Source organism: Rutidosis leptorrhynchoides, chromosome 10, assembly GCF_046630445.1.
Source record: "Rutidosis leptorrhynchoides isolate AG116_Rl617_1_P2 chromosome 10, CSIRO_AGI_Rlap_v1, whole genome shotgun sequence".
In the NCBI taxonomy this organism is placed as follows: Eukaryota; Viridiplantae; Streptophyta; class Magnoliopsida; order Asterales; family Asteraceae; genus Rutidosis; species Rutidosis leptorrhynchoides.
Genome location: NC_092342.1, coordinates 48,097,112 through 48,123,551, shown reverse-complemented (window position 1 = coordinate 48,123,551; position 26,440 = coordinate 48,097,112).

Sequence of the window (26,440 nt, the reverse complement as noted above, 5' to 3'; positions counted from 1 at the left end):
CAAAGCCCAATTACCCAATTTTAGTATTTAGCCCAACATCATGATTACTTCGATTTAGATAAGCATAATAACGGCTTAGCTACGAGACATTAATGAAAATAATATAAACATAACTTACAATGATTAAAAATAGCGTAGCGTTACACGGACAGAATTTCGACTTACACCCTTACAACATTCGCTAACATACCCTTATTATTAGGATTTAAAATTAAAATATAAATTATATATATATATATATATATATATATATATATATATATATATATATATATATATATATATATATATATATATATATATATATATATATATATATATATATATATTTACGTATATATTGAGAGAGAGATAAATTATGGATATATTTTAACGATCAGAATGCGCGAGCTTTATAGGCAGTTTCAGTTTTTGGGGCTCCTCGACTCGCGTAATTTTTTCACTGCAAACTCCGCAACTCGCGGAGTTTGTAAAACCAGCTCACACAAGTTTGTCTTTTAATTTGCCGACGGTTTATAATATATTATATAATATATAAATAATTATAAGAATTATTTAAATATTATATTATATTTATGTGCATAGTTGACTTGTAATTTTTAGTCCGTTGCGTCGAGCGTTAAGAGTTGACTCTGTTCCCGGTTCCGGATTTTCGAACGTCCTTGCGTACAATTTAATATCTTGTACTTTGCGTTTTGAATCTTGTATTCTTGTAATTTCGAGACGTTTTTTATCAATAATTGGAACCTCTTTGATTGTATTTTGTACTTTTGAGCTTTTTGGTCGTTTGCGTCTTCAATTCGTCGAATCTGTCTTTTGTCTTCACCTTTTATTATTTAAACGAATATCACTTTTAATAGAACAATTGCAACTAAAAGCTTGTCTTTCTTGAGGAATAATGCTATGAAATATATGTTCGTTTTTAGCATTATCAAATATTCCCACACTTGAGCGTTGCTTGTCCTCAAGCAATATAGTCTTGAAATACTAGAATCACTTCTTTATTCTTCACACTTTGTACATCAGTGATTTCTTTACGGCGGTATAAACAATGGTAGTAACGATGTGGTTTACAGTCTCACATGACTTATGAAAATTTAGATCCATTAAGGAAATTGGATCTTTATGAAAACATTTGATCTTTTTGAAAATTAAATCTAGCTTTTACCCTAGATAAGTTTTCCGGAATAACCCTTCACCGGTGTTTGCAAATTATTTTTGTGGGTTTGGTGGGTTTCAGATTTGAAAACTTTAGCTCAAAACTTGCGGTTTTGTGTCACCCACTTGCTAACCTTGTATTAGGAAAGCAACACGTCCAGTATACTTCCTCAGAATATTACCTTTCGATAAACTACCGTCCGGTTGTAAAGGAAAGCGTTAAACAAGCAACTGTTAAGGCAATGTCCCCTGACATGCTTTTAATTATGGTCTATAACGTGTCGGACGCAATTACTATCCTTGGTAGGAGCAATAGTAAAGCTCACCCTTATAATTTTTCGGTCTGGCACAAGGTCCTGTCTTTGACCATACTATGCAACCACCGTTCTTACGGTTGACACCCGATTTGGTTCAGGTGACCTAATGAATTCTAGGTGAATTCCTAGGATTTTACGTTCAAAGGTAATGAACGCATTGAAAATGGATTTTTAGAAAACAAATCGGTTTGTAATTTTGATCAAAATATTTTCTCGTTCAAGCTCGAGTTTAGATATCATTGAATTCCATGAGTTTGTAATTCTCAATCTTTGAGGTCAATCTCTAGGATTGAGTAATATCAGGCTTAAAAGCTGATTTTTGATCTTTAAGGAGATTATCGTTTCTGGGGATCTGATTCATTAGTCTTATCAAGCTAATTTGCACGGTGCCCCCCATTGTACGAGATAAATCCTTCTCATGGTTAGGATAAATCTGACCACTTGGCGACCCTATTTTATGCTGAGATCCGTGGATTTTCTGCTGATTTTAGTGATGACTTTTCTAGATTTTTCGTCAACCTACAGCTGGTCTGAATGACAACTTCATGACCTAAATCAAGAAGCGCGTTTCTTTTTCGGAAGACTTTACTTCCTTTTAATGATGGAATTGATTCATCGTGTAGATCCATCTTTCTTACAGTAAATCGGGTAAAACTGTTTAGTTTAGTCCAAAGCAAAAGTATCTTTAATTATTTGTTACAGAAATATGTGACATATGTTTAAAATAACTTGGTAAATTTTCCCACACTTGGCTTTTATTTTCCTTTCTATTGTCCTCTATTCCATTTTAAATGAATTCTAACATTTTGGTTTGTTTCTCAATTTATGTCCTTTCCGAGGTAACAATAATTTCGGTGTTAACACCTAGTTTTATCGTTCATAAATATGTATAAACATGATTTTGAGTTCATTTAATTGAAAATTTTGAAAAATTTTACTAGAATTGGGTAGTCAGTATATAAGACTAGGGCTGTTCTTTATTATCAGAGAGCACTAGATTCTAATACAACTACTGCTTTACTAGTATTTTTAATGGTAACCAAGTGTATAAAGTAAAAATTTTAAAATCCGAAAGAATTTAACCCCTTCCCACACTTAAGATCTTGCAATGCCCTCATTTGCAAGAAATCAGTAACAATTTAAATTATTGAGGGTGATTAGCGAAGAAAAATGATTAAATTTTACCAAAGTTTCCAAACATATTGTTGTTTGTGTTGAATGATAAATGGTGCACATCATTTGTTCATTCCGTCTTGTTGTTATTTCACATATATTTTGCATCTTGTTATCAAAATTAGTTGCTTTTGCTGAACTTAATGCCAGTCTTTAAAAATGCGTTGTTTTACCCTGTTGTGTACATAAGATAAACTGCAAACATATATACATATTTTTGAAGTTTGGTATATTACCCCACATTCAAAAATTATTAAAATCTAATAATAAAAGTTAGAAAATTATAAAAACTATTACAATATCAACATAAGTGCTAAATGTAGTAGCATTAAAAAAATAAAATAAATAAAACTAAATAAACTAGGGTTGTTACTGATACCAGTAGGGGTTCCATGCATAACCGTATGTGTTATAAAATGCTTCAGCTGCGTTATAAGTAGGATACGGTGGTTGCATCTCTATAGACCAGGGAGGGAATATGGGCGTTGGAGTAGGAATATAGTTTCTACCTACATGTTGGCAATGAGCTATGATTTAGTTTTGATGAACTTGCCAATCTTCAAATGCTCGATGTCTAGCATTTTCATACTCTTGTGAAGCTATAAACCTTTGCATTTCTGTCATTTCATTTCCCCCTCCCACATTACCTGGCTGTTGATTTCTCTCAACCTATGGATGTCTTCCATTATATCGTACTGCGGCGTTATTTCGCCTCTTCAAAACCTTAGCACCATGATATACATTTAAACCAATTGTATCGTGGGGTTCTGGTTCTTCGATTAATAATCCCCCTCGACTTATATCCACATTGAGGTACTCAGCAATTAATGTAATAAATATACCTCCTCCTATTATATTGTGCGGTCTCATCCCCCTAACCATAGCTGATAAATAATAACCCACACAATAAGGTATACATACAGCGCTTTGTGGGTCTCGAATACACATGTGGTAAAACAAATCCTGTTCATTTATCTTTTCCTTATTCTTACCTCATTGTGTAATCGAATTGACTAAAAACCTGTGAATTACTCTTAATTCAGCTCTATCTATATCCAAATAAGAGTAATTTCCCCCTTTAAATCGGTGATGGCTAGTCATTTGACTCCATACACCATGCGTATCAAAATTTTTATCAATTTTCCTACCATTTAGTATCAACCCTCGACAATCGGCAGATGCTAGCTCCTCAGGCGTATATATACGTAAGGCCTGAGCCATGTCTAGTAGAGACATGTGGCGCATCGAACCTCCTAACAAAAATCTAATAAAAGATTGATCGGTTAAACTAGCTACCCGATCATTTATTTCTATACTACACAATAATTCTTCACACCATACTTTATATACAGGTCTACGCATGTTGAATAATCGTACCCAATTGTTAAAAGTAGAGTTACCATACCTCTGAGTAAGTAATTCTCTAATTGGCTCGGCCAATTCTACGGCTTCTAATGGTTCCCATTCTATTACCCTAGGTACTTCAACAGCTTTAGAATGAAGAGTATGCAAGGCCCTTTGGTATTTTGGATAATCTATCCAACGTCTGTCTAATCTCAAGTTCGGGTGCAAATTTTCCACGTGCATATCTGAAAATGTCATAACTGGATGAGGTATATCTTGTTTGTAATGGTTATCAACATCCTGTTGTTCCGCATTCTCAAGAGGAGTAATGCGAGCTTGGGATGAAGATTCACCCCTTTCAGTCTGCAAAACACATCAAACACAATTTTTGTGCATCCAAATATGCATTAGTGTCAGCAAAATCATCAATCAAAATAATTACAATGACATGTTCAATTTATATCAAACTTATACTCATTTTCATATTTTTATCAAATCTACACTTTTTCAAATAAGCATATACGAAAATGTTCGCCAAGTTCATAAGCATTCAACTCATATAACATGTCAAAATAATCATTATTAGCAATTAAACAAGTTTCAAATGGCATTATCTCTCAAAAATCAAGTTCATGAATTTTAGACTTGAAAAAGTCCACTTTATTTCTCAAAAACCATGTTTAGGCTCAAAGTTTGGATCATTTAACTACCTAAACATGTTACACTACTTAATTTAGCAACAATTCATGACAAAAATCGGCCATAACTTGTTTATATCAAAAAGCCCCAAATTGCTCAAGAACACAAACCCTAGATTACTCAAAATTTGAAGTTTAAGGCTTCTAATTATGTTAAATAGCATCAATCTAGGTTATACAAGCATAATACATAAACAATTTAAGTATAATTACACTAAAAAGCATCAAAATAGAATTGGGTATAAATTTGCTCAAGAACACTAATTTTCGGATTAAATGGTGTTTAGGTGTAGAAATTTACCGTTTTTCTTGAGTAATTCCTTGATAGCATCATTCTCAACATGATTTTAGTAAAAAATGTGATGATTTTTGGTGAAAAAATTCGATTTTGGGAGTGTTTTTTTCGGGTTTTTTCGCAGTGTTTTGAGGTGTGGTGGTGTGCAACTGATCTGTTCGGCCTTTTATTTTTTTTCTGTATTTTTGGTCCTCCGCGAGTCGCGGTGTTTGTGCTCTTCAAACTCCGCGAGTCGCGGCGTTTTTTTTTTTAATAGAAATCTTTAACTTATAAAACAATTAAGAAATTAATTTTAAAATTTTGTTTCCCTTGTTATTTAGGACGAGGTCGTTTCGGAATGATGTCCTAGTCCGTCCCTCGACAAAATTTAAAAATTTGTCTTTTTAAAGCGCGGTTTTAAAAGCAAAGATTTTTGGGTTTTTTTTTTAATGTTTTTGGCATACTTTAATTCAATAAGATTAAAAATAATGATAATAAAAGTTCTCGTCCCTCCCTCGGATAAAGCAATTTCGGTTCAACGACCTAGTCTTCAACTCACGACGAATTTTAAAAATCATATTTTTAACTTAGCGAAATAAAGTAAATTTTTTTTTAAATTCACACCAAACTTAAATTTAAAATGCATAAAATTAAAAATTCATATTTTAAAAATTAAAAATTCACACCAAACTTATATTTAAAATGCATAAAATTAAAAATTCATATTTTAAAAATTAAAAATTCACACCAAACTTATATTTAAAATGCATAAAATTAAAAATTCATACCAAACTTAATTAAAAATATTAATTTTCCAAATATTTACAATTTAAAATATATTGATTTAAAAAGCTTACAATATCAATTTAAGATTTATATATTAATTTTAAAAACATAAAAAAAAAATTAAAAATCTTTTTGGCTTTTATCCCACTTTAATCAATCAAATATTATCAAAAATATGCGCCCCTCTTTTCGGTAAAGTAATTTCGGTTCCATGACCTAATTTAACTCATGACGAATTTTTGAAATATTTTGGGTTGATTGATTAAAGATATTTATACCTTAAGAATAAACGTTAAATTTCACAGTGATGTAATAAATTTTTGTATGATATCAATAATTTCGGTCGCAAGACCTAATTTTATCGAATACCAATTTAATACTTTATAGCGAACAAATTAGCGTTTATTAACAAAAGGTTAAAAATAAAAATAAAAATAAAAACTGTACAGACTTACCTGTGAAATAGATTTCTTAGTGATATGCTCTAGCCCACTCATAAGATAGTCGGACTAATTGATTTTCCATGGCTACATCGGCGTAACCTCGAGCATTTAATGTTTTTTCTTCTAAACATATGAACGGTCCATCTCTGCATAGAGTAACAAATTCGGTATTTGAATAGGTTTGATTATTTGAACATTTACCTTCGTGTGACCATTTTCCGCATTTGTGACATTTTTCAAGGTGTCGTGCTCTCCTTTTCGCTGCGGATTTTGATTTTCCTTTACCAAATTGTAACTTATTATCTTCGCATCTGGATTCTTTTCTTACTCCGTCCAATTTACCTCTGATTAATGATACTATTTCACTTGGAAGTGTGTCATTATTACGTTTAGTGATCAAAGCGTGTAGCATTAGACCATGGTTTAGTTCACAGGAAGTCTTCATTTCGTAAAAACCTAAAAAAAAATAAAAATTCAGAATGGGGGGAGAAGACTAGTTCTTTAGGGTCTGCTAGGGAAAGACCATTCGGGTTCCATTTTCGAGAACTACACGAAAACAGAAAATCTAACTCTAACAGAAATACATATTATCCTTTAAAGACTTGATTCTTCCCATACTTAGTTAGCTGTGGTGTCGAAATTGTGATTAACTTCATTGTCAACTTCCATCGGACCATGTATGTAATGTTTAACTCTGTGACCATTAACCTTAAATTCAATCCCATTTGAATTTATTAATTCTATCGTTCCGTATGGGAAAACTCTTTTGACTATGAATGGTCCAGACCATCTTGATTTCAATTTTTCAGGAAATAGCTTGAATCGTGAATTGAAAAGAAGAACTCTGTCTCCTTCTTTGAATTCTTTTGAACTTCTGAATCTTTTATCATGCCATTTCTTCGTTCTTTCCTTATAGATTAACGAATTTTCGTATGCTTCTTGTCTTAATTCTTCTAATTCGTTTAATTGACTTAACCGTAGACGTCCAGCTTCATGTAAATCAAGATTACATGTCTTCAAAGCCCAAAATGCTTTGTGTTCAATTTCTACTGGAAGATGACATGCTTTTCCGTAAACGAGTTTAAAAGGTCTGGTTCTAATTGGAGTTTTGTAGGCTGTTCTAAAAGCCCAGAGTGCATCCTCCAATTTTATGGACCATTCCTTCGGATTTGATCCTACAGTTTTCTCTAGAATACGTTTTAAAGCTCGGTTGGTATTTTTAACTTGTCCACTTGTTTGTGGATGATATGCGGTGGAGATTTTATGAGTTACTCCGTATCTTTTAAGAACTTTCTCAAGTTGATTATTACAGAAATGAGTTCCCCGATCACTTATTAAAGCTTTTGGTGTTCCAAACCTTGCAAAAAGACGTTTTAAAAAGTTGTCTACAACTCGTGCATCGTTAGTTGGGAGAGCTTGTGCTTCTGCCCATTTAGATACATAATCAATGGCTACGAGAATATAGAGATTATTATGAGATTTTGGAAATGGACCCATAAAGTCAATACCCCAAATGTCAAATACTTCACATACTTGAATGACATTTTGTGGCATTTCATCACGTTGACTTATTTTTCCGGCCCTTTGACAAGCATCACAGGATTTGCAAAGAAGGTTTGCGTCTTTGTAAATTGTAGGCCAATAGAATCCAGCATCATAAACTTTTCTTGCTGTGAGTTGAGGCCCATAATGCCCTCCTGTTGGTCCTGTGTGACAATGGTTTAAGATTTGATTGGCTTCATCTCCGAATACACATCGGTGTATTATTCCATTGGGACAACTTTTAAACAAATGTGGATCTTCCCAGAAATAGTGTTTTATATCACTGAAGAATTTCTTTCGTTTTTGGTACGATAATCCCTTCTCAAGGAATCCACATACTAAGTAGTTTGCATAGTCTGCAAACCATGGAATTTCATTATAATCTATCTTCAATAGATATTCATCAGGAAAGTTGTCTTGTATTGCCGATTCATTTAGAACTTCTAATTCGGGATTTTCAAGACGAGAAAGATGATCAGCGGCGAGATTTTGTGCTCCTCTTTTATCTCGGATTTCAATATCAAACTCTTGTAAGAGTAAGATCCAACGGATTAATCGTGGTTTAGCATCTTGTTTCGAAAATAGGTATCTAAGAGCAGAATGGTCGGTATAGATCACCGTTTTAGCTAGAACGAGATATGAACAAAATTTGTCAAAAGCAAAGACAATAGCAAGGAGTTCTTTTTCAGTAGTTGTGTAATTTGTTTGTGCTCCTTGTAACGTCTTACTAGCATAATATATAGGTTGAAATCGTTTTTCAATCCTTTGTCCTAAAACGGCTCCCATTGCAAAATCACTTGCATCGCACATAAGTTCAAACGGTAGATTCCAATTTGGTGTTATCATAATCGGCGCATTAGTGAGTTTTTCTTTAAGAATATTAAAAGATTTGATGCATTCATCTAAAAATATGAATGGAGCATCCTTTTCTAGGAGTTTATTCATAGGCACGTGAACGTGGTTTTCTCTTGGTCCTCGGGTGCTATTGGAATTTGAAAATATCCGGAAAAACCATCAAGAAAACAATAGTAACTGTTTCCGGCTAATCTTTCCAACATTTGATCAATGAAAGGTAAGGGAAAGTGATCTTTTCTGGTGGCGTCATTTAATTTTCTATAATCAATACAAACACGCCATCCTGTTACAGTCCTAGTAGGAATAAGCTCATTTTTCTCATTTGTGATGACAGTCATGCCACCCTTCTTAGGTACGCATTGAACTGGGCTTACCCATGGACTATCAGAAATTGGATAAATTAAACCTGCATCTAGCAGTTTAATAATTTCTTTCTTAACTACATCTTGCATATTCGGATTTAGTCTTCATTGGCATTGCACATACGTTTTATGACCTTCTTCCATAAGGATTTTATGTGTGCAATACGAAGGACTTATTCCTTTGATATCATGAATCTTCCATGCAATAGCTGGCTTATGAGCTTTCAACATAGAAATGAGTTGTGATTTTTCATTTTCAGTAAGAGAAGACGATATTATTACAGGTAATTCAGATTCACCATGTAAATAAGCGTATTTCAAATGGTTTGGAAGTGGCTTTAACTCTAATGTCGGAGGTTCTCCTATCGATGATTTATATCGATATCTGTCTTCTTCTTTTAGCATTTGAATTTCTTCTGTTGTTGGTTCATATCCATTAGCTATTAGTGTAGCTAACATTTCAGTTTCATCAATTGGTTCAGTACCTTCTCCTAAAGAACATTCTCCTATTCCTTGTAATTCTGGAAATTCTTCTAACAATTCTGCATGTGAATCTATAGTTTGAATATAATAACATGTATCATCTGCAGATTGCGGTTGTTGCATAGCTCTATCAACTGAAAAGGTAACACTCTCATCCTCTATACTTAGGGTCAGTTTCTTACCAAACACGTCTATCATTGCTTTAGCCGTGTTTAAGAATGGTCTTCCTAATATGAGAGGAACTTGAGAATCTTCTTCCATGTTCAGAACAACAAAATCTACTGGAAATACTAAAGTACCAACTTTAACTAGCATGTTCTCCATTATCCCTCTAGGATATTTTATTGATCGATCGGCTAGTTGTATACTTATTCTTGTTGGTTTCAATTCTCCAAGGTCTAGTTTAGCGTATAGTGAATACGGCATTAAATTTATACTAGCACCTAAGTCTGCCAATGCTTCTATTGAACTAAGACTACCCAGAAAACATGGAATTGTGAAACTTCCTGGATCAGATAGTTTTTCTGGTATCTTATTCAACAGCACTGCTGAACAATTAGCATTGATAGTAACAGCCGAGAGTTCTTCCATTTTCTTTGTATTTGTGATTAGATCTTTCAAGAATTTAGCATATCTAGGCATTCCTGAAATCACATCAATGAAAGGAAGATTTACATTTATTTGTTTAAAAATATCCAAGAATTTGGATTGCTCGGCTTCAAGTTTCCCTTTTTTCATTTTACTCGGGTAAGGAAGTGGTGGTTGGTATGGTTTAACATAAGGTTTAGCCTTAACTGTGTTATCTTCATTAACCTTTTCAACTACCGGTTGTGATGACCCGGGAATTTCCGACCAAATTTAAACTTTAGTCTTAATCTATAATCGACATGATAAGCAAAGTCTGTAATGTGAAGTTTCAAAAACTTTGAACTGTGTTCATATATTCAATTGACCTTCGACCATTGCTGACGATTCACGAACAATTGTTTGTAAATGAATATATATATATATATATATATATATATATATATATATATATATATATATATATATATATATATATATATATATATATATATATATAAATATAAATGTAAGGATATATGATAATTTAAAATAATAAAATATAAACTAAACCTTGGAATTATTTATGTAAAACAAAAATACATGGTAAATAAGTTGCTATATATATATATATATACACATATTTATATATATGAAATATGAACATAAGTGATACTATATATATTAAATTATAAATATTAAATATAAGTTATAATATATAATATATGATTGGTAATCAGGATAAAATTTATAATTGTAATATATTAAATTACAAGTTTGAATAAAATTATTATATTAACAATAATTACATTATAAACATTAATATGAATATTTGAATAACTATTATCATCATATGAAATATAGATATATGAATATGAAAAATTCGATATATATATTATTGATATTATTATTATCATTATTAGTTCATTAATATTATTAATATTGATGTTTATATAATTAATATTATTATTATTATTATGTTTCCTACTATATTTAATATATATATATATATATATATATATAACTATATGAACATTTCAGTTAGATATATATAAGTAAATACAGATATTCAATTAAATAAATATATAAATACAAACTATATAAATATAAAATAAATATATAAATACAAAATATAATTCTATTGATATATAATAATTATATAGATATAATAGACATACTACTATGGATATAGATGCAGGTACACGAAATCAAGTATAACAGATAATATATAGATACATATACGTTTACAAGATACAAGATTTACATGTATAATATAGATATATAATTATATATATATAAATATGATAAAATACAGATAAATGAAAAGTGAAAATTTCTGTTTCATATCGTAATCAACTGCAGTTGATTTATTCTTTTGTTTTGAGCTCGTACAGATCAAACATTCCATCACAGAACAATCCAAAATCTGTTAGAGGTCAGTATCAGATTTCAAAACAATACAAAATTCAGTACAAGACTTTATCGTTCTATATTTTTTCTATTTCTCTTTTTCACGTACGAATGATTCCTTCTGTCGATGGATTTTGATGTAAAAATTTGATTAAATCCAGCTATAAACGAAACAAAAACGAGTCACATTATCAAACCTATAATCACCAAAACCATTCTCCTTCGTGAACCTCATTGGAACAACCTTCAAACACAAACACCACGATCGAACACCAACTTCTCTTCCTCTATTCTCTCTCTCTTCAATATCTTTCTTTCTTCTTCTGTTTCGAACATAAAATCATAAACCAAAAACCACGAATGATCTAGATGACCTGCTACTATTTCTTTCAGTCGTGAATCACCAATACAACTTAATAAAACGCCACCATTCGAACACCAAGAACACCCATTTGTTTATTACTGTTTTCTGTCCCCAGTCGTTATATGTATTTCTTTCTTCCAGCAGCCACTCCACAACACGATTAGACTGTTACCATTATCTCTCTAATTCTTTTCGGTTTCCAAACATGTGAAAGACAAATGATGATGTAGTTAGATGATATTGTTTATGTGATTTTGGATGTAATCATTTATTCATTTGAGTGTCTTGTTTTTCCTTTTTGCTGTGGCCGACAAGCTATGATCATAGAAACCCCACTCGTTATCACAATATAAAGAACCCGATGTATTACAAAATTCTTGTTGGGCCACCTTAATCCGATATATTTTTGGGCTGTCATTGAAAACAGTATGGGTTACCATATGGGCCGTTATTGAATCAGTTTTAAAACCCAAATTGCTCGGTACACTCATACTGCACAGCTACGATTTCGTTTATATTTTTTCTTCTTTTGACGATGCATAATAGATGATGGTGAGTACGTAATAACATGAGATTAAGATGAAGAAATAAGATAATGATAAGACGATCACGATGATTAGGGTTAGGTCTTAATAGCAATGATGATGGTTTAGATGACGAGTAGATAATGGATGTTTTCAATGACCGAGAGTGATTTGATGATAAATTGATAATGATTATGATTACTGAAGATGGTGGAGATGAAGGTCACGATGAGGAAATGAAGATGAGAAGGGTTCTGTGAAAATAACAAAATTTTTAGAGAAGAAGAAGCAGTTAAATAAAACGGTTTATATAGATAATAGGTTCATTGAATTACATAAAAGCGGAGACAGTGTAATGGTTTAGGGGATGTTGATCGTAACAGGAGGTCACAGGTTAAATCCTGACCCGTGGCATTTTTTTTTAGAAAATGAAGGAAAGAAGAAACTGTGAGGACAGAAAGATAGGTTATATAAAAATGAATTCGGGTTATAATAGAAAAACAGGTACAGAGGGTTGGTTTGAGTACGTCTTTGGTTTGCAAGGGGTAGTGGGTTCGAATCCTGTCGCAGGCAGTTTGTTTCTTTTTAAATGCTCCTAAGGTATTTATTGATATTTTAATTACTATTATTATTAATATTGTTATTATTATTATTGTTATAATTATTATCATAAGTATTATCATAAATTTAATTATTATTATTATCATTACTAAGTATTATTGGTTAGTATTATTGTTATTATCACTAATAATAATATCATTATCATTACTAGTACTAGTATTATCACTAAATATTATTATTATTATGATTATTATTAAAATAAGTATTATCATTATGATTAGGATCATTATTATTAACATTATTATGAAAATAATGCAAGTTATCATTATTTTCATTAAAATTAGTATTAGTTACACTTTTGTAAATATTAGTATTATTATTAACAATATTAATATTATTATTATTAATATTATTTTTTTTATATAAGTTATTATTATTATTATTAGTAAACCATTAATATTAAAACTATCATTTTAAGCAGATGAACATTTTGTACATAAAATATACTTATTATATATACTATAATTATATTAAAATTTCACATAACTATGTATATCAAACCTGCTAGTATTATTTATATAATTACTTATAAATAACAAACTATCGATTTTTAAATACAACATTAAACAAGTATGTATACAAATATAGATATATTAATATAACTATATAAATATTAACCATTTTGAATTTATACACAAATTAAATATACATAAGATATGAATTAAGGACATAATAAATACATTGGTTCAGTTACGATTATATATTCTAATTAAAATACTTTAATAAGAATTGGATATATAAATACTAATTATGATCATAATAATTGTTTACTATTATTAAATGTGATAATATTACTTGATAAATAATTGATATAGGTTCGTGAATCCGAGGCCAACCTTGCATTGTTCAGTTGTTCAATGTCATTTTATGTATTTTTACTACAAAATACAATACAGTGAGTTTCATTTGATTTCCTTTTTACTCTTTATATTTTTGGGACTGAGAATACATGCTCTTTTATAAATGTTTGATGCAATAGACACAAGTACCTTAACTGCATTCTATGATAGAATTAAATGGGATTGGGGTTGATTAGTATGACATGCATTAGCCCCCGGTTTCCGTTAGAGCGTATGAGCTCCCGAGCCGGGTGGATGGTTTATTATTTACTACATTTTGGCACCGGTTGTCCTATATTTTATAAACATGTGTTCAGCCGTAGGGTGTAAAGACCGGCATAGAGGTTCTATATTTTGAAGGAACATGTATTCAGCCGTGGGGTGAAAGACCGGCACAGATGGTTACTATTATATTTTGAATCCTCACCAGGTGTTCTTCATATGAAAGATATTTTTTGTGCAGTTGGAATGGGACTTCTGCACGGTTTATAATATTTAAAATCTTGTGGTCTATTAAAATGATAAAAATGAAATGATTACTATAAACTAATGAACTCACCAACCTTTTGGTTGACACTTTAAAGCATGTTTATTGTCAGGTTTGAAAGAAATCTTCCGCTGTGCATTAGCTAATTTTAAGGATATTACTTGGAGTCATTCATGACATATTTCAAAAGATGTTGCATTCGAGTCGTTGAAGTTCAGTAGAGATTATTATTAAGTAAATGACGGATTAGGTCATTTATAGTTGGATATTATGAAATGGTATGCATACCTGTCAACTTTCGATGAAATGAAAGTTTGTCTTTTAAAAACGAATGCAATGTTTGTAAAATGTATCATTTAGAGGTCAAGTACCTCATGATGTAATCAACTATTATGAATCGTTTATAATCGATATGGACTTCGTCCAGATGGATTAGGACGGGGTGTTTCAGTTGGTATCAGAGCGGTGGTCTTAGCGAACCAGGTCTGCATTAGTGTGTCTAACAGGTAGTTGTTAGGATGCATTAGTGAAGTCTGGACTTCGACCTAGTAGTTGCTAGGTTATATTAATGAGTCTGAACTTGAACCTGGTCTGCTTGTCAAAAGTTTTGCTTATCATTTTTGTCGAATTTTTTTTTTTTGCTTATCATCTTAAGTCTAAACGCGTCTTACTGCATTCATTGCATAGATATTGTATAGACAAAATTCATATCTTAGCGTATCTGTTACTGTAGCCTTTATCTAACACGTTTCCTTAATTCCCTTCTTAATCTACGGGATCTTCTGTACTATGTATAGGTATTCTATGTAATTAGAATATCATCCGATATCTGAAAATCATTTCATATCGAAAAATCATTTATTCAATCGTACGAAATGGAACTCACAACTAGTTCAAGTCCCTCGGATTCCGATATGGAGTCCCACTCCAGCTCCGAAAGCAGCGTCACCAGAATGAATCAATCAATCAGCCATTCTCAATTCATCTGATGATTTCGTAGTCGATTTAATCAATGGAGACATGAAGAAGGTGATCCCTTCCATCAACCGAATTCACCTTTTGGCGAAGAACCTGGATCACTTACTGGTGAACCTATTAGAAACACCATGTTCATACTCATTTCCAGAATACCTCGCCACGATTAGATTCTATTTAAAATTCTAAACCTTATTCATCCGCTCGTTCCGACCGACAATCATCCCGGAGTAATAGAAGAAGTCAACGAGCCTCGCACCCGAGTTGTAGCCGTGAAAAGTATGGTGCAAAATGTACCAGCTTCAACAACATTACCGGCACCAACAGTATCACCAACAACAACATCCACATCCCACACCTTAATATCACAATCTGTTCCACGAACATCAACATCATACGCACCGTGGATACCAAGGAGTACCAACAGCAATTAACGATGAAGTATTGATCCATAACTTCATCAATGTTCTGTGAAGAATATGTGATTCCTAATAGTTTTAAGGATTTCTTATTCTAGCTCAAATCGAAAATCAAATGAGTCTAATATTATATTGACTCATTAAATTCATAATTACATCTGAAGAAAATATATATGTATATATATTTTCATAATGATTGTGATTAAAAATTCTTTCGTACAAACTGTTAATGATGAAAATATTTTAACGGGTAGGTAACACCCGAGGAATATTTAGATTTCACTTTAATAAGTTACACTGTACATTCTTCAAATCTGATTCAGTAGTAATTTCCTATCCTACTTACATCCACAAATATATGAATCCGATCACCACAGAATAACCATTTCCATTCACCTTTCATGATTGGATTTTGACCTATCAGAATCCAACAAGTGGCATAATGAAGAAAACATTTGACGGAATAAAATTTGTTAGAAACAAACAAGTTAACTATGAGAAATTTTGTTAAGAATCCACGCTAACAAAATCCTAGCTACCTGTGGACTAATCAACTGAGGACTACCAACAGTGGACAATTAAAATGAATTAAAATATTGATTATAACATATGAAACTAAACAATACTTCAAGTTTGCCACTTGATTTCATCTTAAATCTCATTTGTATCTTGACAATTATAATCTACATTCAAACTTTTTATAATTCTTGAAAACACCTCAATCGAGAGGATGAACCAACCGCACTTCATCTACGGAAGAAAAGATTGATGCATATAGTTATGCACCTGAAAAAAAAAATACTCAGAACCTGAGTAAATGTTTAACAAGTATCCGTGCTAGCTCCTTTGGCATTGTTATTATCGAAAATAACTTTGCAATCCCTTTTCAAATTAGCAAATTTTGTCACAGCTCCAACAAAGTCAACTTCGACTTTTCTTTCGAAACAACCTTATTATAACCTCGATATATACGTTGCCCTTTCATCACCGTTACCGGAGGACCTCTTATATTCCACTATATTATCAGCAGATGTACCAGCAACTTCGGCTTAGTCTCTCTGAAAAATATCTGTATTATTCATAAAACCTCATCATATACTCATCCGCATCTTGTGACGAAAATTGCCATACCAGTTATCGAGAATCAGCAATCAGTGTTTTGAAATCTCGCAGCATGTCTACATCAACAGTTATATACATATAACATCTATCTCTTAGACTTACATACTTCGAATGTGAAGTTTCTGAAAAACACCCCAAACTGCGAACTCGTTCTCCGAATTTTGGAAAAATGCTGTTGAAGCAGCAAAAACTGTACACGACCTTAGCCGTCGAAGGTATAAAGATAAAGAATAGTATATTGGCAAAGCTCAGAAAAGTTGGAATTGGAAACCGGATCGAGCAAACCATGAAGGAGACTCTGGACAAATTACAAGGACTAAACTTGTACATAAAGAATCCAGATGATTATGTTTCTGATGAAATCTTTATCGAATACCTTGCTCCTTAATCGCTCTAAATCATCACGAATAAATTTCTTCATCGCAAGTTAATTCTGAAATCCTAAGATATCATCGTACCTTTCTTTATTAATATCCTCAATATTTCTGAAGATATCTTCATAAATATTCTCGTCCGATATTAACTATCTCTCCACGCCATCTGTGTTATCTCATAAAAGGAAACGGTTTTAGTTTCTATATTCTATAAATCTTTGAATTTAAATTATGAATGTTTTTGAAGTAGTGTAGGGAACTGATGCATGAGTTAGTATAATATAATGACACTTGATCAATGTGATTATATTACAGTAATTTATGCAGAGTTTCTAATGGAACGTGATGATTCACAGAACATACCGTCATCATGTGCCATTTACATGACTCTTACATTCTTCTCAATCTCTAAACATATTAAGATCATATCTTCTTAATAGTTCTATCTTTTCGGATATTCTGGTAATTTGCCAAATCAAGATTGTGCCATTATGATTTCTTTCTGAGTACATTAACTATGTTCATTTCAAAATCCATATGAATTCTGGACCATTATTCGCTTGACTTAAGGACGGGAAGAGGAAACGAAAGAATGAAGCTTCGAAATAGAAAATTGAAGTATAAATCGCAGCAAATAGGAAAAAGCATTAACTGTGGGTAACAATGATTATAGAAGACAGAAGTAGGGACATCGAAGTATAAGGGAAGATAAAAAAACCCAACAATCACCCAGAAATTATAAACCGTATATGTCGATGCATATAGCAATATAAAGGCACGGGAGGACTAGAAAAACCATAAACCCTAGAGTATAATAGAAGTAAATAGATTCTTCTGGTGGTAGATGAAAGAGAAGAATAACAGATATGAAAGTTAAGAGTATATCAAGGATCAGAACGGGAAGGAACATATTGACGATTGTTTTAAAGTATGAATTGAGAAGAAAGAATAGAAGATGTGAGATATGGAAAATAGGGAAATGAAGGGGATGAATTTATAGTAAAATATCTGACAGAGCAATCGAAACAAATTTATTGCATTTAATCAAAGAAGATCCTGATTTTCTTAATCGCCGAAGAACCAAATCTTATTATGAAGATTTTCTCTAAATTCCTTGAATTCCGGAAATCAATCGTAACCATGTCATCGGTTAAAACGAATATACAATTACTCATTTCACTCTCTTGCGATAGCTTCACTTATACTCTTCGCGTAATCAAATTGTTTTATCTATATTACTCAATAATGATAAAACTCTATTCATCAACTCATATTCATCATGAAAACATTCTTATAGTTAGCCATGACGACCTCGATCAAATTTCGGGATGAAATTTCTTTTAACGGGTAGGTACTGTGATGATCCGGGAATTTCTGACCAAATTTAAACTTTAGTCTTAATCTATAATCGACATGATAAGCAAAGTCTGTAATGTGAAGTTTCAAAAACTTTGAACTGTGTTCATATATTCAATTGACCTTCGACCATTGCCGACGATTCACGAACAATTGTTTGTAAATGAATATATATATATATATATATATATATATATATATATATATATATATATATATATATATATATATATATATATATATATATATATATATATATATATATAAATGTAAGGATATATGATAATTTAAAATAATAAAATATAAACTAAACCTTGGAATTATTTATGTAAAACAAAAATACATGGTAAATAAGTTGGTATATATACATATACACATATTTATATATATGAAATATGAACATAAGTGATACTATATATATTAAATTATAAATATTTAATATAAGTTATAATATATAATATATGATTGGTAATCAGGATAAAATTTATAATTGTAATATATTAAATTACAAGTTTGAATAAAATTGTTATATTAACAATAATTACATTATAAACATTAATATGAATATTTGAATAACTATTATCATCATATGAAATATAGATATATGAATATGAAAAATTCGATATATATATTATTGATATTATTATTATCATTATTAGTTCATTAATATTATTAATATTGATGTTTATATAATTAATATTATTATTATTATGTTTCCTACTATATTTAATATATATATAACTATATGAACATTTCAGTTAGATATATATAAGTAAATACAGATATTCAATTAAATAAATATATAAATACAAATTATATAGATATAAAATAAATATATAAATACAAAATATAATTCTATTGATATATAATAATTATATAGATATAATAGACATACTACTATGGATATAGATGCAGGTACACGAAATCAAGTATAACAGATAATATATAGATACATATACGTTTACAAGATACAAGATTTACATGTATAATATAGATATATAATTATATATATATAAATATGATAAAATACAGATAAATGAAAAGTGAAAATTTCTGTTTCATATCGTAATCAACTGCAGTTGATTTATTCTTTTGTTTTGAGCTCGTACACATCAAACATTCCATCACAGAACAATCCAAAATCTGTTAGAGGTCAGTATCAGATTTCAAAACAATACAAAATTTAGTACAAGACTTTATCGTTCTATATTTTTTCTATTTCTCTTTTCCACGTACGAATGATTCCTTCTGTCGATGGATTTTGATGTAAAAATTTGATTAAATCCAGCTATAAACGAAACAAAAACGAGTCACATTATCAAACCTATAATCACCAAAACCATTCTCCTTCGTGAACCTCATTGGAACAACCTTCAAACACAAACACCACGATCGAACACCAACTTCTCTTCCTCTATTCTCTCTCTCTTCAATATCTTTCTTTCTTCTTCTGTTTCGAACATAAAATCATAAACCAAAAACCACGAATGATCTAGATGACCTGCTACTATTTCTTTCAGTCGTGAATCACCAATATAACTTAATAAACCGCCACCATTCGAACACCAAGAACACCCATTTGTTTATTACTGTTTTCTGTCCCCAGTCGTTATATGTATTTCTTTCTTCCAGCAGCCACTCCACAACACGATTAGACTGTTACCATTATCTCTCTAATTCTTTTCAGTTTCCAAACATGTGAAAGACAAATGATGATGTAGTTAGATGATATTGTTTATGTGATTTTGGATGTAATCATTTATTCATTTGAGTGTCTTGTTTTTCCTTTTTGCTGTGGCCGACAAGCTATGATCATAGAAACCCCACTCGTTATCACAATATAAAGAACCCGATGTATTACAAAATTCTTGTTGGGCCACCTTAATCCGATATATTTTTGGGCTGTCATTGAAAACAGTATGGGTTACCATATGGGCCGTTATTGAATCAGTTTTAAAACCCAAATTGCTCGGTACACTCATACTGCACAGCTACGATTTCGTTTATATTTTTTTTCTTTTGACGATGCATAATAGATGATGGTGAGTACGTAATAACATGAGATTAAGATGAAGAAATAAGATAATGATAAGACGATCACGATGATTAGGGTTAGGTCTTAATAGCAATGATGATGGTTTAGATGACGAGTAGATAATGGATGTTTTCAATGACCGAGAGTGATTTGATGATAAATTAATAATGATTATGATTACTGAAGATGGTGGAGATGAAGGTCACGATGAGGAAATGAAGATGAAAAGGGTTCTGTGAAAATAACTAAATTTTTAGAGAAGAAGAAGCAGTTAAATAAAATGGTTTATATAGATAATAGGTTCATTGAATTACATAAAAGCGGAGACAGTGTAATGGTTTAGGGGATGTTGATCGTAACAGGAGGTCACAGGTTTAATCCTGACCCGTGGCATTTTTTTTTTTTTAGAAAATGAAGGAAAGAAGAAACTGTGAGGACAGAAAGATAGGTTATATAAAAATGAATTCGGGTTATAATAGAAAAACAGGTACAGAGGGTTGGTTTGAGTACGTCTTTGGTTAGCAAGGGGTAGTGGGTTCGAATCCCGTCGCAGGCAGTTTGTTTCTTTTTAAATGCTCCTAAGGTATTTATTGATATTTTAATTACTATTATTATTAATATTGTTATTATTATTATTATTGTTATAATTATTATCATAAGTATTATCATAAATTTAATTATTATTATTATCATTACTAAGTATTATTGGTTAGTATTATTGTTATTATCACTAATAATAATATCATTATCATTACTAGTACTAGTATTATCACTAAATATTATTATTATTATTATGATTATTATTAAAATAAGTATTATCATTATGATTAGGATCATTATTATTATTAACATTATTATGAAAATAATGCAAGTTATCATTATTTTCATTAAAATTAGTATTAGTTACACTTTTGTAAATATTAGTATTATTATTAACAATATTAATATTATTATTATTAATATTATTTTTTTATATAAGTTATTATTATTATTAGTAAACCATTAATATTAAAACTATCATTTTAAGCAGATGAACATTTTGTACATAAAATATACTTATTATATATATACTATAATTATATTAAAATTTCACATAACTATGTATATCAAACCTGCTAGTATTATTTATATAATTACTTACAAATAACAAACTATCGATTTTTAAATACAACATTAAACAAGTATGTATACAAATATAGATATATTAATATAACTATATAAATATTAACCATTTTGAATTTATACACAAATTAAATATACATAAGATATGAATTAAGGACATAATAAATACATTGGTTCAGTTACGATTATATATTCTAATTAAAATACTTTAATAAGAATTGGATATATAAATACTAATTATGATCATAATAATTGTTTACTATTATTAAATGTGTTAATATTACTTGATAAATAATTGATATAGGTTCGTGAATCCGAGGCCAACCTTGCATTGTTCAGTTGTTCAATGTCATTTTATGTATTTTTACTACAAAATACAATACAGTGAGTTTCATTTGATTCCCTTTTTACTCTTTACATTTTTGGGACTGAGAATACATGCGCTTTTTTAAATGTTTGACGCAATAGACACAGTACCTTAACTACATTCTATGATAGAATTATCTGGGATTGGGGTTGATTAGTATGACATGCATTAGCCCCCGGTTTCCGTTAGAGCGTATGAGCTCCCGAGCCGGGTGGATGGTTTATTATTTACGATATTTTGGCACCGGTTGTCCTATATTTTATAAACATGTGTTCAGCCGTAGGGTGTAAAGACCGGCACAGAGGTTCTATATTTTGAAGGCACATGTATTCAGCCATGGGGTGAAAGACCGGCACAGATGGTTACTATTATATTTTGAATCCTCACCAGGTGTTCTTCATATGAAAGATATTTTCTGTTCAGTTGGAATGGGACTTCTGCACGGTTTATAATATTTAAAATCTTGTGGTCTATTAAAATGATGAAAATGAAATGATTACTATAAACTAATGAACTCACCAACCTTTTGGTTGACACTTTAAAGCATGTTTATTCTCAGGTTTGAAAGAAATCTTCCGCTGTGCATTAGCTAATTTTAAGGATATTACTTGGAGTCATTCATGACATATTTCAAAAGATGTTGCATTCGAGTCGTTGAAGTTCAGTAGAGATTATTATTAAGTAAATGACGGATTAGGTCATTTATAGTTGGATATTATGAAATGGTATGCATACCTGTCAACTTTCGATGAAATGAAAGTTTGTCTTTTAAAAACGAATGCAATGTTTGTAAAATGTATCATTTAGAGGTCAAGTACCTCACGATGTAATCAACTATTATGAATCGTTTATAATAGATATGGACTTCGTCCAGATGGATTAGGACGGGGTGTTTCACCGGTTCTTTTTCCTTATCTTGTTCAGGTTGTGGTTCTTGTGGAGTAGGAATAGCTTCATCAGAAATTACAGGTATTTCAGGTGGTTTAAGTGCTGTACCAGTTCTTGTAGTAATGGCTTTAGCTGTTTCATTCTGGGGGTTTGCATTTGTATCACTAGGTAAACTTCCCGGTTTTCTTTCACCTATTAACCTTGCTAGGATACTTACTTCTTGTTCCAAGTTTTGAATAGAAGCTTGTTGATTTCTAAATGTTTGAGCATTTTGTTCATTAGTTTGTTTCTGAGATGTGAAAAACCGTGTTTGAGTTTCAACTAGCTTCGTCATCATATCTTCTAAATTTGGCTTTTTATCATCGGTTTGTGGTGGTTTTTTTTGAAAATTAGGTCATTGCTGATTGTAAATATTATTGGATACTTGTTGATTGCTAGGACCTTGTTGGTTGTTGTATGGAACATTTCGGTTATAGTTCTTGTTTTGATTGTAAATCGGTTTTGGCGGTTGATAATTATTCTGATAATTATTTCCAGGCCTTTGGTTTATGTATGAAATATTCTCTCTTTGTTCCATTGTTAGTTCAATACTGAGACAATCTCTTGTCAAATGTGGTCCTCCACACTGCTCACAACTAATTCGTATTGAGTGTATATCCTTAGTCATCTTTTCCATTCGTCTCTCGACAGCATCTATCTTTACAGAAATGGAATCTAAGTCATGGCTAGAATCGGCTCTAGCTGCTTTAGATGATCTAACGATATCTTTTTCTTGGTGCCACTCATGTGAGTGAGAAGCAGTGTTATCAATAATTTTGTAAGCATCAGTTTCGGTTTTCTTCATAATGGAACCACCAGCTGCTATATCTATGTCTTTTCTTGTAGTGATGTCGCATCCTTGGTAGAATATTTGTACTATTTGACAGGTGTCTAAACCATGTTGCGGACATCCTCTCAATAACTTTCCAAATCTAGTCCATGCCTTATATAGAGTTTCATTTGGTTTCTGTGTGAACGTAACAATTTCTCCTTGAAGCCTCACGGCTTTAGATGCCGAAAAGAATTGTTTAAGAAAATTTTCAACTAAAACGTCCCATGTATCAATCGCCCCTTCAGGTAACGATTCCAACCAATCTTTGGCTTCTTCCTTTAAAGTTCAGGGAAATAACATGAGTTATATCTGTTCATCTTCAACTTCTCTTATTTTAAATAGTGTGCAGATCCTATTAAAGGTACGAAGATGTTCATTTGGATCTTCCTTCGGCGCACCACTAAATTGCATTGATTAGTCACCATGTGTAGAATTTGTCCTTTGATTTCATAATCTGGCGCATTAATGTCTGGATGAGTAATTGCGTGACCTTGGCCAGTGCATTTAGCTCTCATTCGGTCTTCCATACTTAAAGGTTCCAGATTCTCCATAATTGAATTTGTTGAATCTGAATCACTAGAGGATTCTGATTTAATGGTTCGTTCCTCAACAATCTCTGTTTGAATGATTGGTGGTTCCGGAGGAAAAATTAATGGTTCAGGATCTATGAATTGTCCCTGAATATTCTCCGAATTCTCAATTGTGAGGTCGGGTTCAAAAAATGGATTATCGGAAATTTGAATTGGAGTACTTGGTCGACTGGATGACGATTCTAAAGAAAAATCAACGGCGGTAATATTTGCTAAATGTCTTGATCTAGTTACAGGTGGTGAACGTACAAAAGGTGGTGAACGTCTTGCTCGGTGCATTCACTGAATATCCTATTAGTTTTTAAAAGGAAAGAAAAAATTATATAAGTTATCCAATTAATAGACTTTTATGATTTTGCCCATGTTTCGAATAGCCAAAAGATGCAGCAGAGGGGCAGGATTCGTTTGGTCTCAATATAATTGAGGACTGTTTGGCTCCAATAACCCGGTCCACGTACAAATCCAACTATTACTACGAACCAGAAAATTTTGATGTCTATCAATTTAACCACTTAAAATAAATTTTCGTAACTTTAAGAAATTTAGATAAGAAGTAGAATAAAAATCTATGTCCTAAAACTAGGATGGCGAGAAATAAGAAAGAAAAAGAACGCGTCGAAAAAGGTCGAAAAAGAAAAGGGTTTAAAAATAAAAGGCGTCGAAAAATAAGAAAGAAAAAGAGTGACTATGAAACTTTAAAATACTCGACTAACCCAACCTTATTACTATCACTAACTTAAAATTAAAATTGCAAATTGAGATTACTAATTGGAGTGATAATTGATACATAGGTAAAAGGGCGTCGAAAAATGAAAGTACGAAAGTAGCGCGTCTAAACTTAAAAAGGAACTAAAAACTAAAAATTAAAAGTTGCGTCTAAAAATATTTAAAACTTACAAGGAAAACTATATCCCAAATGGCAATAACTTAAAAAGGTACTAAAACTTAAAAAGGCGTTGCAAAATTCTAAAGCACCTAGATCTTAGTCTAAAGAAAAAGCACTTAAGAGATTTTACGGCAAAGCCTAAAAATCTAGAAATAAAAATAACTATGGCAAAAACTATATTTAAAACTAAATACGAGAGAAAAATACAAATATTACGAATAAACAAATAAAAATATACAAAATATAAAAATATAATAAAATTTGTAAAAAGTACAAAAAATATTATTTTTATATTATTTATTTAATAAAAGTATTAATTTTATAAATTAATTAAACTAAATAAAACTAAATAAAACAAAATAAACTAATTAAAACTAAATATTATAATAATAATACCCTAATTAGGGTTTAAAATTAATAATAATAATAATTATCCCGTAATTAATGCTGTTAGGGTTTCTGTGTGGCCCGTGTCAGACGGCTCCGCGACTTGCGGTGCACCAGGCAATAAACTAAGCGAGTCGCGGGGTTTGAAATTTCAGTTTAGGTGTAGGCCAAAATCGTTCGACAGGTTTTTTTTTTTTTTTTATATATGTTTTAAATAAACACAAAATATTTAAATAAAACTTATATTTTTATAAAATAAAAATAAAGAAACTTTATAAAACTTAAATATTTAACAAACTTTTAAAAATATTTATATTTTTGTTTTTCTTTTTATGTTTTCGAATATTTAAAACGTATTTTTACAAAAACGTATTTTTATAAAAGTAAACTAAAAATAAAAATCTTTTTTTTTATTATTAGCGTTGCGCTTCCGGCTTTTAAGCTAGATTTTAAGTTCCCCGGCAGCGGCACCAAAAATACTTGATAGTTATGCGAGGTGTATATAAAATAGGTTTATTTTTATAACTAAATACTATTAAATACGATATAATTTTACACAAGATATTTATTTATTTATAGAATGGATATACTTAAACTTTGCTACAACACTTATAGGCAGTGTACCTAATCGTATAGTAGTGTAGTTTTTAGTAAGTCCGGTTCGTTCCACAGGGAATCTTTAAACAAAGCTTAACGCTATATTAGTTTTACTTTATAAAAATACAAATATATATATAAGTAATATTATTATTATAAAGGGGGGGTTTTTACCGTTTAATGACCGATTTGTCGATTTTTAAAACT